Genomic DNA, 16,329 nt, shown 5'->3' with positions numbered 1-16,329 from the left:
CTAGAACTTAGAACTAGTTAAACCTAACTAACCTAAGGACATCACACACATCCATGCCCGAGGCAGGATTCGAACCTGCGACCGTAGTGGTCTCGCGGTTCCAGACTGCAGCGCCAGAACCGCGCGGCCACTTCGGCCGGCGCTAGGCAATCAAACAAGCCGTATATTCAAATGGCTCAAATGGCTCCGAGCACTATGAGACTTAACATCTGCTAGAACTCAGAACTACTTAAACCTAACCAACCTAAGGACGTCACACACATCCACGCCCGAGGCAGGATTCGAACCTGCGACCGTAGCGGTCGCACGGTTCCAGACTGAAGCGCCTAGAACCGCTAGGCCACAGCGGCCGGCACAAGTCGTATAAATGCGTTTTATTACAACAAGAAAATTACAATATTTCACTTTCGCAATTACACAGATGTGTCGCAAGCAAAGGGCGACATACGAAATAATGTCTTTGCTGTGATGCTGAACTCTAAATGACAAAAATCTGTCCTGAACTACTATCGAAGTCGCTATCGTTGACGCTGCTATCCAAGATGTTAGTCTTGAAGCTGATATTGAACTGCGCCGTCACCAGGAGGTTGTGGCGATTACATCCTCCTCACATAGGGGCTGCTGCTGTCGCGTTGTCGCCCTGGAGGGAGGTGAGGTCAGGTCAGCGTGCAATTGGCTGACCTCTTCTCACAGCCGTCTCTTCTCTTTCATTCTCGACTGGAGGGCTGGCGCTTGATTCTACGTCGTAAGAAAAGAAAATAGGCGTGAAAGATGTTGTGTCTAGACAAGACAGCCTAGACACAATGAGAGGAAGCCGAAAGGCACGCGCTTAAACTCACGCAGGCTGGCGTGAGGTCTGAAACAGGATACGTAATGAATGCTATAAAGAAAAGTACGTAGCTTCTGGAATACTTAACTTTAATCCACATTTGTAGAACATCGCTCTTGATGATAAATTAATAGAATCTCAATATCTATACTGGTAATGGCGCCTTGCTAGGTCGTAGCAAATGTAGCTGAAGGCTATGCTAACTATCGTCTCGGCAAATGAGAGCGTAGTTGTCAGTGAACCATGGCTAGCAACGTCGGCTGTACAACTGGGCTGAGTGCTAGGATCTGTCTCTAGACCTGCCGTGTGGCGGCGCTCGGTCTGCCATCACTGACTGTGGCGACACGCGGGTCCGTCGTATACTAGCGGACCGCGGCCGATTTAAAAGCTACCACCTAGCAAGTGTGGTGTCTGGCGGTGACACCACAAAAGACAAACACCTGCCGCAAAAAATTAGGAAAACTTTAACAGATTCGACTTTTACTCACTAGTGCGGCAATGCGGCAAGCATCTCTGAATAACTGCTGTAACCTGCAGGGGAGTGGACAGAAATGTGGAAACACCGAAAACACGACACATTACCGTGCCCAATACGGTGAAGTGAAACTGTTGGCATTTAAACCTGATTCTAGTCTTCTCGGAATGAATAAATGCACGTCCTGTGCGGTTCTCAACGGAATATTATATCATTCTTCCTGCAAAATGATGACAAGTTCAGTCCGCGAAAATGCAGGTGGTTAGCAATCACGCACTCTTCTCTCCAAACTAGACCACAAAGGCTCAGTAATACAGACGTAGGGCGACTGCGGCGGCGACAGTTCATCCCCGAGCTGACAAAACCAGCCCTGGTCGATGTTATCTGCGTGAACAGGGAACCAGCCGACTTGGAACACAGCTTCGCCGCTAACAAACAAATAATTGTACCGTGGGATGCACGTAATCAGCCAAAATTGTCACATAAGCCTCAGCAGTAACGGGACCTTGCATGGCCCCCACGGAATACCGCGATACGGTTGCCCAAGCCGTCACCGAACTCCCGTCAGAAGATAAAAACAGTGCAAAAGAAGATATTCGACCAAATGACATTGTTCCAGTGCTCCATAGCCGTGGTTTCGTCAGCACGTTTTCATGTTACGAGCATTTGTATCACTGATGAATAGTTTTGTAATTCCAGCTCGCTCTGAGATTCCCTGCTTAAGGACCTCCAGCCTTGTTGCTTAGATGCAGACAGGGTTGGAGAGCGCAAAATTCAGTTCTGGAGCGCCTTCTGCAGCTGTCGTCCTCTTATTTTTCGTCACTATCTCTTCAACTATCGTTCTTCACGATCACTCAACAAGCGCCTTCGTACGCGCTCTGACTTACCGGATCTACTTTTCCGCTTTTCCTGTATGTGGTATAAATATTAAGTAGTATGCCCCTTAAAACAGTAAATGCTTCGGCTCCATGAGCTAAGAAAGCACCCACCATTAAAGAACCAACAATTTGCCCACTCATTCTGGGAACAATTTACCCACTTTCGACCTCACTTAACCACGACAGAACGCACTCACAACTGCACGTAATACCGTTCTCAACGCCGCTGACAGTTATAAGAGCCGCGCGGGATTAGCCGGGTGGTCTGGGCGCTGCAGTCATGAACTGTGCGGCTGGTCCCGGCGGAGGTTCGAGTCCTCCCTCGGGCGTGGATGTGTGTGTTTGTCCTTAGGATAATTTAGGTTAAGTAGTGTGTAAGCTTAGGGACTGATGACCTTAGCAGTTAAGTCCCATAAGATTTCACACACACGTAATTGTAAGACATCGAGGACACCGCACGGGTGCCGTTTCCGACCAGATCTAACAGTGCAACCTACAGGCTTAGCTATCGTCTGCATGTTTCCATTTTCTGTGCCCCCCCCCTCCCTCCCCTCCCCGTACATTCATTTGAACCTCCTTACTCTGTTCGTGGCTAGGTCTACCTCTGTAGCTTTTACCCTCCACATTTCCCTCCATTAAGAAACTGATTATTCCTCGATGAGCAAGATCCATTCTATCAAGCCGCCCTTTCTTCTAGGCAAATTGTGCCATAATTTCTTTTCCCCTTTATTGCACTGAATACCTCCTCATTAAGTTATTCGATCTCCCAGTCTAATCTTCTGGATTCTTGTGTAGCAAGACATGTCGCAGGTTTCTACTCTCTTCTTGTCAGCACCGTTTATCGTTCACGTACCACTTCCGTGCAAGGGTAAAGTCCAAACACCTTCATAAAACACTGTATAACATTTACAATTATGTTCGACGTTACCACATTTCAGTCTTTCAGGATGGCATTACTTGCTGTTGCCAAAGCGCGTTTTACATCCTCTTTAATTATGAGGTTCTGTCATTTACGTGCCTAAATAGCAAAAGTCGTCCACTAATTTTAGTATCTTATTCACTAATATAATTCCCTCAGCATCGTCTGATTTAATGCAATTTCAGACGGCATTTCACTCCACTCCTCTCATTAAATTCTTGTGGATTTTCATTTCCTAATTTCGTTCCAAGAAAGTCTGTTCAGCTGATCTTCTTTTCCATCTACGACATTTACTATGTTAGTGGCAAATCTCACACTTTCAACACTTTTCCAAATTTTTCATTTGTTTTCTTTATCGCTTGCTCCATTTACTAATTTAATAACACGAGAGTAAACTGCAGCCTGTGTCAGCACCTACTCAACTGGTGCCGCCCCTTCGTGTTCCACGACGTGTTTTGAAACTTCGTGGTAGATTTGTCTTCTTAACTGGTATGTAAAGCACGAGCTTGCCTTTTGCGGGAAATGGAAGAGCTTTAATACGTAGAAAGTAACGTTGATAGTTTTAGAACCTTCATTTCAATACTGGCTACACAAATGCGCCAAGTAGGAGAGATTATTGTACCCTCAAGATAGGGTACCTAGGGAGAAATGCTGCTCCCAAGTCAGTGTTTTAATCTAGAGATCCATTACTTTGGATTCACATGAAGAAATGCTCACTACAGAGCGCTATTGCCCGTTTCCGGTATTTTCGACTGTTTCCGTTGTTGTGAAATTGATTTCGTGTTTTGTACAGCGTTTGTAAATATTCTTAGTTCTACACATTTAAGTGCTGATTATACACTCCTGGAAATTGAAATAAGAACACCGTGAATTCATTGTCCCAGGAAGGGGAAACTTTATTGACACATTCCTGGGGTCAGATACATCACATGATCACACTGACAGAACCACAGGCACATAGACACAGGTAACAGAGCATGCACAATGTCGGCACTAGTATAGTGTATATCCACCTTTCGCAGCAATGCAGGCTGCTATTCTCCCATGGAGACGATCGTAGAGATGCTGGATGTAGTCCTGTGGAACGGCTTGCCATGCCATTTCCACCTGGCGCCTCAGTTGGACCAGCGTTCGTGCTGGACGTGCAGACCGCGTGAGACGACGCTTCATCCAGTCCCAAACATGCTCAATGGGGGACAGATCCGGAGATCTTGCTGGCCAGGGTAGTTGACTTACACCTTCTAGAGCACGTTGGGTGGCACGGGATACATGCGGACGTGCATTGTCCTGTTGGAACAGCAAGTTCCCTTGCCGGTCTAGGAATGGTAGAACGATGGGTTCGATGACGGTTTGGATGTACCGTGCACTATTCAATGTCCCCTCGACGATCAGCAGTGGTGTACGGCCTGTGTAGGAGATCGCTCCCCACACCATGATGCCGGGTGTTGGCCCTGTGTGCCTCGGTCGTATGCAGTCCTGATTGTGGCGCTCACCTGCGCGGCGCCAAAAACGCATACACCATCATTGGCACAAAGGCAGAAGCGACTCTCATCGCTGAAGACGACACGTCTCCGTTCGTCCCTCCATTCACGCCTGTCGCGACACCACTGGAGGCGGGCTGCACGATGTTGGGGCGTGAGCGGAAGACGGCCTAACGGTGTGTGGGACCGTAGCCCAGCTTCATGGAGACGGTTGCGAATGGTCCTCGCCGATACCCCAGGAGCAACAGTGTCCCTAATTTGCTGGGAAGTGGCGGTGCGGTCCCCTACGGCACTGCGTAGGATCCTACGGTCTTGGCGTGCATCCGTGCGTTGCTGCGGTCCGGTCCCAGGTCGACGGGCACGTGCACCTTCCGCCGACCACTGGCGACAACATCGATGTACTGTGAAGACCTCACGCCCCACGTGTTGAGCAATTCGGCGGTACGTCCACCCAGCCTCCCGCATGCCCACTATATGCCCTCGCTCAAAGTCCGTCAACTGCACATACGGTTCACGTCCACGCTGTCGCGGCATGCTACCAGTGTTAAAGACTGCGATGGAGCTCCGTATGCCACGGCAAACTGGCTGACACTGACGGCGGCGGTGCACAAATGCTGCGCAGCTAGCGCCATTCGACGGCCAACGCTGCGGTTCCTGGTGTGTCCGCTGTGCCGTGCGTGTGATCATTGCTTGTACAGCCCTCTCGCAGTGTCCGGAGCAAGTATGGTGGGTCTGACACACCGGTGTCAATGTGTTCTTTTTTCCATTTCCAGGAGTGTATATAGAAGCTGAAATTTCCCGGCAGATTAAAACTGTGTCCCGGACCGATACTCGAACTCGGGACCTTTGCCTTTTGCGAGCAATTGCTCTACCATCTGAGCTACCCAAGCACGACTCACGACCCGTCCTCACAGCTTCACTTCTGCCAGCACCTCGTCTCCTACCTTCCAAAGTTTACAGAAGCTCTGTAAAGTTTGGGAGGTAGGAGACGAGATGCTGGCAGAAGTGAAGCTGTGAGGACGGGCGTGAGTCGTGCTTGGGTAACTCAGATGGTAGAGCACTTGCCCGCGAAAGACAAAGGTCTCGAGTTCGAGTCTCGGCCCGGCACACAGTTTTAATCTAACAGGAAGTTTCATATCAGCGAACACCCGCTGCAGAGTGAAAATCTCATTCTGGATCTATATATTTTTTAAAATTAATTATGTAACGTGAAGACGGATAAGCCATGCTTGGTTGGTCACGCACCATCTTGTACCTTGAAACAGAAGAAAGTCTTCTACCATGGAAGATGTGATATTTGCAAATGAGTTTCTTCGATGTCTTAACAATTGCATCTGTCTTGAACATGAAAATTTGTGATAATTTGTAATAGATTCTATTTCAAAATGCATTTAACTTGCAACTGGTTTTGGTAACACTTCTATTTAATTCTTCTGTTTAATGAAAGTGTGGTGTCACCGCCAGACACCACAATTGCTAGGTGGTAGCCTTTAAATCGGCCGCGGTCCGCTAGTATACGTCGGACCCGCGTGTCGCCACGATCAGTGAGTGCAGACCGAGCGCCGCCACACGGCAGGTCTAGAGAGACTTCCTAGCACTCGCCCCAGTTGTACAGCCGACTTTGCTAGCGATGGTTCACTGACAAATTACGCTCTCATTTGCCGAGACGATAGTTAGCATAGCCTTCAGCTACGTCATTTGCTACGACCTAGCAAGGCGCCATTATCATTTGCTATTTATCTTGTGATGCATGTACCGTCAGACCGATGTTCACCAATTATGGATTAAAGTTAAGTACTCCATCAGCTACGTACTTTATTTGCCAGTCTCAATCCCTTTAACTGTTCCAGACCTCACGCCAGCCTGCGTGAGCTTAAACGCGTGCCTTTCGGCTTCCTCAGAGTGGCTTGGTTGTCTTGCCAAGTCACAACAGAAACTTACTAATTATCGGTATGTAGTAGAGTAATAATTTAACAGATAGACTATTAAATACGGTGCTGATAAGATTCTCTCGATAGCAATACTTCTAACTTTCAATAGAACATTTTTTCCTTAACATGTGGCCGTGTTGTACCTTGGAACATATTTTTTTTCACATAACCTCACTTTTCATGACGTAATCTTACTTTTCGAGAGTAGTTTTTACAATTCCAGAAAAATACTGCAGCATACAAATGGCGAATAGTGACTACTAAAAGTGATATCAGAAAATGTATCAAACTTCTTTTACGGGAGTGCCTCGAGACGAAAGTCTCAAAAGTATTCCAAAGTGCCACGCTGTCCCCTAGGTGGCTACGTGCAGCATCGCAGATTTTTTAAACAAATCGTGCGCGGTCTGATGTGGAACAACATCTAGGATTCGCAGATGCTTCGTGGACAGCCAGCAGCATTTGACCCCCTGCCTCAGAACCGAGTATCACTTGGCTGTTCACATTACTGAGTACTTTGATACAAAAATTGTTGCAGCGCGTAGACAACTAGGATGATGATAGGCCGCCGGCCGGAGTGGCCGTGCGGTTCTAGACGCTACAGTCTGAAACCGAGCGACCGCTACGGTCGCAGGTTCGAATCCTGCCTCGAGCATGGATGTGTGTGATGTCCTCGGGTTAGTCAGGTTTAATTAGTACTGTTCTAGGGGACTGATGACCTCAGAAGTTTTAAGTCGCATAGTGCTCAGAGCCATTTTTGATGATAGGCCAATGTCTGCGTGCAGCCTGCCGACTGTTTGATTGGCTCACCTATGAGCCGGGGAGTTAAGACCAGCCGTCCCGCGGACAGCTGTGTCCTCGGCCCGGCGCCTTTGGAGCAACGCCAGGCACTGTGCAGGCCGGCCTTGGCCAACTCGCACCTCCAGTACTTGGGGCGCTCCTCCTCGGAGTACTGTATTGTTACTGTGTGTTAATGTCAGAAATCCACCCACGTATTGGCCCTGGCTCAGCTTCGTAGTACCTGCAGGCCTGTAACGAGCGATGTGCAGTTTATTTCTTGTGTGCTTATTCGGTGATTATACCACGTTGTTATAATTGAAGTGCAGCTACTAACAAAGGTCCTGTGTGGGCTGTAATTATTGTAAAGCAGCGAAACTTGATAATCAATGCGGAACTGATTTACGATGGAAACAAATTAGTTCGAGTTTTAGCCACCAGGTTCAAATATGGCGCTGTACACTGTGTGTATGACGGTATGACATCCACACTGTCATTTAACGAGCCATAATGTCGGTGAACAGTATGGCTATCGAGGAGTGTGACCATGCATTGTTAGCGAAATTGTTTTACGTGACTAGCAGGAATTACAGTGCTGCATTGAGAGACTATCGCCGAGTGAAAGGTCTGAGGACAGGCCTGATGTCACTAAATGGTTTAAAGAGGATGATGATAAACACATGCGAGCTTGATGTGGTACCTGTAAGAGAAAGGCGTCCTATCCCGGTGGGAGTTTGCTGTTGCTGTAACTGACCATGCAGCACATGCCTCAGACAGTGCTCGTGCTCATGCAGTGTCACTGGAATTGTCCATCACACGGTCAACAGTATGGAAAGTTTTGCAGTATATACACTCCTGGAAATTGAAATAAGAACACGGTGAATTCATTGTCCCAGGAAGGGGAAACTTTATTGACACATTCCTGGGGTCAGATACATCACATGATCACACTGACAGAACCACAGGCACATACACACAGGCAACAGAGCATTCACAATGTCGGCACTAGTACAGTGTATATCCACCTTTCGCAGCAATGCAGGCTGCTATTCTCCCATGATCGTAGAGATGCTGGATATAGTCCTGTGGAACGGCTTGCCATGCCATTTCCACCTGGCGCCTCAGTTGGACCAGCGTTCGTGCTGGACGTGCAGACCGCGTGAGACGACGCTTCATCCAGTCCCAAACATGCTCAATGAGGGACAGATCCGGAGATCTTGCTGGCCAGGGTAGTTGACTTACACCTTCTAGAGCACGTTGGGTGGCACGGGATACATGCGGACGTGCATCGTCCTGTTGGAACAGCAAGTTCCCTTGCCGGTCTAGGAATGGTAGAACGATGGGTTCGATGACGGTTTGGATGTACCATGCACTATTCAGTGTCCCCTCGACGATCACCAGTGGTGTACGGCCAGTGTAGGAGATCGCTCCCCACACCATGATGCCGGGTGTTGGCCCTGTGTGCCTCGGTCGTATGCAGTCCTGATTGTGGCGCTCACCTGCACGGCACCAAACACGCATACGACCATCATTGGCACCAAGGCAGAAGCGACTCTCATCGCTGAAGACGACACGTCTCCATTCGTCCCTCCATTCACGCCTGTCGCGACACCACTGGAGGCGGGCTGCACGATGTTGGGGTGTGAGCGGAAGATGGCCTAACGGTGTGCGGGACCGTAGCCCAGCTTCATGGAGACGGTTGCGAATGGTCCTCGCCGATACCCCAGGAGCAACAGTGTCCCTAATTTGCTGGCGGTGCGGTCCCCTACGGCACTGCGTAGGATCCTACGGTCTTGGCGTGCATCCGTGCGTCGCTGCGGTCCGGTCCCAGGTCGACGGGCACGTGCACCTTCCGCCGACCACTGGCGACAACATCGATGTACTGTGGAGACCTCACGCCCCACGTGTTGAGCAATTCGGCGGTACGTCCACCCGTCCTCCCGCATGCCCACTATACGCCCTCGCTTAAAGTCCGTCAACTGCACATACGGTTCACGTCCACGCTGTCGCGGCATGCTACCAGTGTTAAAGACTGCGATGGAGCTCCGTATGCCACGGCAAACTGGCTGACACTGACGGCGGCGGTGCACAAATGCTGCGCAGCTAGCGCCATTCGACGGCCAACACCGCGGTTCCTGGTGTGTCCGCTGTGCCGTGCGTGTGATCATTGCTTGTACAGCCCTCTCGCAGTGTCCGGAGCAAGTATGGTGGGTCTGACACACCGGTGTCAATGTGTTCTTTTTTCCATTTCCAGGAGTGTATTATACTGGTACCCGCACGAGATGCAGACGGTACAGCAACTGAAACTTCATAAGCTGCAGCAATGTGCTGAATCTGCTCTTCGTTTTCTGGCACGGATCGCATTTCATGACATGTAGCTGGGAAATATCATAAGGAGCGACGAGGTAAATTTAGCACTACGGGGCGCAGTGAATACACAGAACTGCGAATTTGGGGGCACTGTTGAACTGCATGGTGTGCACGAAGAGCCACAAGACTCGCTGTCTGTGGCTATGTTATATGGAGTCACAAACACCTTTGTTCTCGGTCTGTTCTTATTTGACGAGAACACACCTAACGGGCCTATGTACTGTGACGACTGCACACTATCGACACCTGTTTGTGTAGCATATGATTCCTGGTTTGGAAGAGCGCAGCTGTGTGGAAAGCACTGTTTTCGTGCAAGATGGGGAAAAACTTAATGTCTCTCGCCAAATGAAAGATTTTCTTGGTGCAGTCTTCCACGAACATGTTATCTCAAGACGTTTTGCAGATTCAAAAGGTTCAAATGGCTGTAAGCACTATGGGACTTAACATCTGAGGTCATCAGTTCGCTAGACCTAACTAACCTAAGGACATCACATACATCAATGCCCGAAGCAGGATTCGAACCTGAGACCGTAGCAGCAGCGCGGTTCCGGACTGAAACGCCTAGAACCGCTCGGCCACAGCGGCCGGCTGTTTTGCAGGTGCTTGGCCTGCAAGATCACCTGATCTTGAATCTGTGTGAGTTTTGCCTCGGGGGTATTTAAAAGAACGCGTTTAACAGGGACACGTTCGGTCTCTGTCTGGTCTAAAGGAACATGTTGCTCGGATTTCACCGGAACTGCTGCGAACAAATGTTGATGACGTCGTTTTATGAGTGCAGCTTCTTGTCGATGTCTCCGGCGCTCATATTGAAGAAACTGTCCAAGCGACGTTTAATAATAAAATCAACATTATGCGTTTTTGACTTGTTTGACCTTCCTGCCCACATCCCGTACTTAATCCATCACATATGGGAACATTTCCATGCGAATTTATTGCATTCAAAGAGCCATATTTCTACCTGGCGGCCAAAATTGGAACAATTTTTTTCTGTGTAAATCGGGCTCCGCATTAACGCATTAGAATGTCTGCCGAGTTTCGCTGCCTTAGAACAATTGCAGCCCACACTGGAGCTCTATGAGCAGCTGCACTTCAATTATAACCACCCGGTGGAAGAGGACATACTTTGCACACTTCGTCCCACGGTAAGACCACAGCAGAACAGGAGTGGCACATTGTCAGAAGAAAGAGCACGTTCCAAGTTTCCTGTAGGCACGGTGTTGCTGCGGTACGGATAACAGGTGCGTCACAGGGTACGAGTTAAATGGCACGGCAACTGGAGACGTAATCCAAAGATGAAGTGCTCGACATCGAATAATTCTTGTGAGCAGTCAAAATAGCTCACAGATTCACAGTGAAATTCTGGCAGTTTAAAGGAAAGTGCTATGCCGCGTCCAGCCATAGTGAAATGGTGCCAATAGTTTGATCAAAGGAGACAGAAGTGCATGGTGCTGATAGCGAAGGAAGGAAGATCTTGCATTATTCGATTCCCGTGTTTTCGGCAAGCTGCAAGAACATCTGGGTGGGAAGAGATTTGTCAACGCAGAGAACGTTCACACAGCGGTTCGTCGAATGGTTCCGTGACCAAGGAGCGGATATCTACCGTCGAGGAACTAAGCGACTGGAACAACCTTCCGACAGTTGTTTACAGAGAGCTGGTGACAATTAGGAAAAACAGTGTCACGTATTTGTGTCACTCTGAAGTGTAATGCAGCATTCATTAAAAGTTACTTGGCCTGCCATAATAACGTGTAACTTATGTTTTCAGCCCCCTCGTATTAATGAATAATATTACGAAGCTGCTTTAAGGAAGCATATTCTCGCTCATTCCATTGAAAGCTATTACTTGTCCTCTTCGTTCTGCAATGAAAAGGGATAAAACATTTTTGTCGAAATTATTCCATTTGCTTTTTACACAAAGTGATACTGTAGTTTCATTCCTCGTAAGACTCTTCATAAACCAAACAGCTATCGTCGACGACTTTTTAATAGCAGTTTCCGCTTGGATGCCAAAAATTTCCAAATCCATCAGATTTTGGCTATACACGAATTGTTGCTTCAGTGTGGAGTTACTCGTGTTCGTACCGGCCCGAGGTTCGCCGAAGCGCCTCAGATGCCGATCCGGTATCAGGGCACAATCGACTCGCTCGGCGACAATGCAAACTATCCGCGGCGAACTACAAAGTGGCAGAAACGAGAAGCTGTAACACTAATTAAAATTTGACAGTTTCGTGAAACGCGAAAGGAAACAGCATTTCATTCTACTAGTGCACAAAGTACTGCTGCATTTGAACAAATGTCTCAGATTTCTCATGTTGCGTGTACAGATATAGGAACATTTATGGTGATTTTTAAGTAAGACCACAAGTCAAAGAGTAAAACGTTGCCCTCCGTAAGATATTACTTGACTCCGAACCTAGAATGACAAGATATAAAATATTATCCTGGTTATTAGAGACTACAATGATTTAGCAGGTGCGTTTCAAATGAGCGTTGAAATCGCTCTTCATGTTTTAGAATAAAGCACAAAAAAGATACTATCTTTAAACAGCTTGAAAACAAGATAGTAACAGACAACTGAGGCACAAAACAAAATTAATTCACTTAAATGCATAATAAACGAAATAAAAGATTTGACACTGACCGTAGCTGCGGTCACGAGAATAAATCACAGCTGCATAAACAGTCGTGGACATACACTTAGTAATAGTAGACGCCATTACTTCGCGAGCCGAGCAAAACACCGTGACCAGAGTCAGTCGTTATTGTGATCATATATTTACTTACTACATACTGTTTTCACATAGTACCTGAACCGTAGAAGATACCGCATCCAAGTCCCAAAGTTACTTTTACTATCAAAATCCATGGTATCGTAACAACATTCTCAAAGACACATCGTGGAAGTAGCACCAACAGAAGTCGCCAGATCGCGGGACGATAAAGTGGTCGAGCAGTCCACAGAAATGTACACTGATCGGCCACATTATGACCACCGACCTCCTATCATCCAGGCGATAGGAACCTCACGTGACGAGGAATGACTGCTAGTGAGACACACGCACGGTACATGTAGTATCAGTCAGCCTAATGTCAACCTGTAGAATGCGAAAGGCAGGCGATCTATCTGAGCTGGACCAAGGGTAGATTGTGACGGCCCGCAGGCTCGATACGAGCATTTCGGAAACTGTCCGACTTGTTGGCTGTTCGAGGAGTGCTGTGGTGAGTGGCGAGACCGACATGAAACCACGTCCAGACTTCGTGGGGTTGGTCGCCACCCGTCATTATAATGTCGGACATCGTGGACTGGGCAGACTGGTAAAACAGGACAGTCGGCGGACTGTGGCGGAACTGACATCAGACTTTAATGCTGGGCAGAGAACAACTTTGTCTCAACACACAGTGCCTACGGCTGATGCATGTGCCAATGTTAACACCACGACATCGGAAACTACTACTGCAATGGGCACTGGACGTTGGCGCAGTGGCAGAGAGTTGCGTGGTGTGTGTGGTAACCAAACCAACCGCGGGAACGCCTTGGGCTGCGGATCGGAGCCGCCAGGCGGAGAAGCCGCCGGCGGTGGAGCACGCACCACCGGGTAAACACAGGAGGAGTCGGACGACAGACCAACGACAACCGACAACAACCGACAACGACCGACTATGACCGACACAACAAGGAAGAGATAAACAACGGAGGCTTGTAGAAACCACAACACCAAACACCAACAGTAAATCCACTCGGAACCAGAGCCAGGCGAATGTCAACAACGAGCAACGACCAGAACGCAGTACCGCCGAGATACGCAATCCAGAGCGAGTACCAGACTGACTGGACTAGGTTTTTTTTTCTTTTCTTTATTGTATTTCAAGTCCCCATCGGGGCTGGCAGCAGCATATGCGCTGCTCTTCAGCCGAAAGACATAGAACAAACAATAGAAGACATGTAAAAATAACAAGGGAGAGAATATGGTGAACATAGATATAAAAAAGGGGAACATCATGGAAGGCAATAGACAAAAAACGGGGTGACTGTAAAATGGAGATAAAAAACTGTTTAAAAGTAGCACACACAAAAAGCCACACACTGCGACAGTTAAAAGAACACAAGGCACAGTATGACCGGAGCATAAAAGGTATCGACGGATGGCGTAGCACATAACAAACACTGACGGAGAACCTCAAGGCAGCACACAATTAAAATCACACATCTTGACGCACAGGAGAAACAGCACTAAACACAACACTGATGTGGCACACTGACGATGATCAAAACAGAGGATCTGCCAGGCGCAAGGAGATGAGGGAGACTGGAAGAAGGGAGGGTGGGGAAGAGATGGGGGGAGATGGACTAGGGCAGAGCGGGTCCCTATATACGAAACCGGAGGGAGCGGCTATTGGCCGCGGTCTGCACGTGGCGTAGCGGTGGCGCCCTCGCTGCGCCAGAGCCGCTGCGCTGAAGAGCCACCGCGGACGCCGAGCCCTCTATGGGCTGGCCACGTCCATTTGTTCTGGCGCGTGTTCGACTTCCGCGGCGGGAGGTACTAGAGTGTGATGGATCCCGATACTTTCTTCATCAAGCAGACGGGAAAGCCCGAATCCGTCGTCGTCCAGGGGAACAGCTCCTTACTTGAATTGCGGGACGCAGACAAGCTGGTGGCGTCTCCATTATGCTCCGGGAAACATTCACGTGAGCATCCACGGCTCCAGTGGAGCTCGTACAAAGCACCATCGCTGCCAAGGAGAATCGTACACCCCTTCATGACGATCATGTTTCGCGACAGCAGCGGCATTTTGCAACATGATAAGGCACCATGTCACAAGAGCAGGAGTGTGATGGAGCCCTAGTTGATGCGCTGGGCCCCCAAGCCAGATCTGAACCCGATCAAACACATCTGGGATATGATTGTATGTAGTATCATAGATCATCGCCACCTCCAGAAATTTACGGAAATTAGGTGACTCTGTGTGCAGGGATATAGTGTAAACTCCCCCCCCCCCCCTCCCCCAACGACCAACCAAGGCCTCATTGCTTCCATGCCGTGACGCGTCGTCGATGTTATCCGTGCCAAAGGTGGACGTACCGGCTATTAGGAAGGTAGTAATAATGTTTTGGCTGTCAGTGTTAAGTCCATGCCACTGTCTATGCTGCGTTGGTGTTTGAAACCAACAAGCAAGTCACAAGACGGGTGTAATTATGCAGAGTTTCTGGCATTACAGAGTATTCGAAGTGAAGCTGACAGTTAACAGTTTCTCTCATTACAGTGCAAATAAGAATTGATTTTAACAATTCAGTCGCTTTTTGCATTAGTATTGCGTATGTAGTACTACGAGTAATGTAATTTCTGCGAAATTCGCCAGTGGTTTTCGTTGCAGCATTTGGCTAGATTAAAATGTAGCAAAAAATGTTTGGTACATTATGTTTACAGTTTTTATGCTTATGCTTTTTACAAGCTCCAGTACTAGACTTTTTTCGATGAAGCACCCTTTTTGCTACATTGTGTGTCATTTAGTTTCAACATGAGTAGACGTGAAAATATCAGTTTGACGCGAATCTTAGTTTTCGGACAGTTCATCAGTAATATGTGAAATATTGTTTTTATTGCCGATTTTATCAGTCACTTGCGGTTTTTACAGCTAATAAGCGTTTATGTCCTATAAAGTACACCAAATGAAGGAGGGATACTTGAACAGTATAAAATTATGAAAGAGAATAGATTAGAAATCGTTGATTACAGAGAGAAATTGATGTAGCGAGTCAGATAATATTAACAATAAATTATGTAATGTGTGTTAGAGGGAAAGGACAACGGTGTTATTTCTTAAAGTGTTTGTGTGAAGTGCATTTCTATTGCCGGTGAAAGTTGACTTCAACGCATGACGCTATGAAGGTTAACAGATTATTTATATTAACTGCAATAAAGTAACAGAAAAGTGAAGGAAGAGATTTATCAGTATTTCCAACAGAAGGAAAAAGGAGTTATGTTTTGTGGATCAAATTTGTTCCGCTGATTCTGACGATAATTAACACCATGTTACTACTAAAATCTGCGAATGTACACATAATATTCTGCTACTGCAGTTTTGCTCTGTGCCCTGACTGTTAAGCAAGTCAGAGTGTTTCTCACAGATATTTATGCAAACTAAATCAAACTTCAACTAAATGGTTATTTCAGATGGAATGAAACTGTATGTTCAAGTGATTGGCGCTTGTTTATCAATTTTCTTTACAGACCACCAAGTCTTCTGCATCTCCTGCGATTCCGTGCCTCTGTGTTTCGTCATTCAGACATATTTGACAGCGCTGGGGCGTCTATGCCACCTGACCATCGTGTCATATGATAGTGAATTGCTACCGTACACCAACTCAACAAGAATTAGAAACATACATTTTTTTTTTAATTCTTGTCTCGATCATAGGCCTATAACATAGTTCAGTGTCTTATAAACTACCATAGGCTACAAAATGATGGGACACAAGTAGTACGTTTGCTCCTAATAATATGGCAGTTCACGCTGACATGATGCTTGTAGCCAAGAATTTTATGTCTGCTGATGGTGCGTAAGGCACAGAAACCGATCGCATGGTAGAAAAAAAAATTAGCTATCGATAAGGCAACTGTTTAAATTACTATACTACAGTGAGAATGTCATCATTTCAATTAGCATGCATTG

At 47.4% G+C, this 16,329-nt stretch overlaps 1 protein-coding gene across 1 annotated transcript in view; it reads left to right on the top strand.

Moving 5' to 3' along the window:
- The window catches only part of LOC126100293 (vesicular glutamate transporter 2-like), a 266,906-nt gene that overhangs the window by 147,817 nt on the left and 102,760 nt on the right, over positions 1–16,329 (top strand). The gene's annotated exons all lie outside the window — the stretch shown is intronic.

Source organism: Schistocerca cancellata, chromosome 9 (genome assembly GCF_023864275.1).
Source record: "Schistocerca cancellata isolate TAMUIC-IGC-003103 chromosome 9, iqSchCanc2.1, whole genome shotgun sequence".
Lineage (NCBI taxonomy): Eukaryota > Metazoa > Arthropoda > Insecta > Orthoptera > Acrididae > Schistocerca > Schistocerca cancellata.
Note: the sequence above shows the minus strand (reverse complement) of the source record. Positions and strands in the feature narration are given on the sequence as shown.